Here is a 1412-nt window from a genome sequence, read left to right as displayed (position 1 = left end):
GGGGCAGAGCAAACCGGAAGAGAGGAGGAGCAGCAGTTCAGCTGCTGTACTTGGCTTTGGGCCATGAGGACAGGCAGCTCGCAGAGTCCACACGGGGCAGAGTCTCAGGAGGCCGCCAGTTCACTAGGCGTAAGTCGGGTCCCCTCCAGGCCGCAGACGACAGCCACTGTGCTGGTCGCTCTAGGGCTCCCACGTGCGAGGCATTATGCTCACGGGGGCCCTAAAACTCCCATTTCAAGGATGAGGGCCACTGAGCCTCGGAGAAGGGAGAGGGGAGGTCAGGCAGCCTGTGAGCATGCTGGAGGGGCCCCCTTCCCCAGCTCTGTCCTGCCTCTTATCAGGGAGTTTACTGTCGGGGGTGTGCAGGGAGCAAATCCTGAGGACATACTGGTCAGACGCTGTACTAGCTCCCCATCATTCTGCCAGCAGGACAGAGAGCGGCTCTATACCCCACAGGGTTGCCATGACTGGGGCCTCTGCAAAACTATGGGGTGGGGGGAGACACATCTGTCGCTGTGGCCCCTGGAGAGCTGCTCGTGCTCCCCCAGACCCTGAAGCACCTTGCACTCAAAGAGGCCGTGGGAGATTGCAAGGTCTGGGGAACTTGGGGTACGCTGCCTTCTTTTGAAGGCCTAGACATCCCTCTTCTGACTTTTGGCGCCTTTCCCATTTCCTCAGGATGCTCAAGGATTAAAGATCACATCTGCAAGTATCTTCAGCTACCACACTTTCTTGCCATCCACCAGCCTGCCTTGAATTAGCAGCCCTTTTGTTCTCTACCCATTAGCTAGCAGGCCATTCCTCTTGTTGGAGGAAAAAAGCACCCAAGAGTTGAGTTTCTGTGGTGCTATGACATCTGTCCATGTTCTAGAAATCCGCCATTAGAAATGCACCTTAACACTGGGAGAGAATGCAGAGAGTACCCGCGTCCGAGCGGGAGAGCCTTCTGCGGATCCTTCTACTGGGGACGGAGACACCCCGCGCACGCCAGGGTTGCACCGTGTGAATCTGTGCTAGAGTCTGAGGCACGGTGTTCGCCCCGGTGTCACAGCATTGAAGAACTGGGGGGACTGGCTCAACTAGACATGTCAATATTATGCAGGTACTAAAAATTAAGGGACAATACTAGGTGACAGAAGTGGCAATACTAGGTGACGGAATACTAGAGTACTAGGTGACAGAAGCGGCAGTGGGCTTCTAGACTTACTCGCCCCCTCCTTTGTGCTCTCCTGTGTTTTTCCCAATTGAGGTTAAATTTCCATTTGTAAAGTCAAGATATTAAGGGGCAATGCAGTCTCAGTAATCTCAGGTGACTGCCCCTCACTGCCACCTCTGAGGACATTCATGTGAGGTGTGGTTCTGCCCCCTTTCACCCCCACCAGCTCTTTCCTTAACAGGAAAGAAGAGTCTTT

Source organism: Lontra canadensis, unplaced genomic scaffold, assembly GCF_010015895.1.
Source record: "Lontra canadensis isolate GAN:19392208 unplaced genomic scaffold, GSC_riverotter_1.0 scaffold3, whole genome shotgun sequence".
In the NCBI taxonomy this organism is placed as follows: Eukaryota; Metazoa; Chordata; class Mammalia; order Carnivora; family Mustelidae; genus Lontra; species Lontra canadensis.
Note: the sequence above shows the minus strand (reverse complement) of the source record.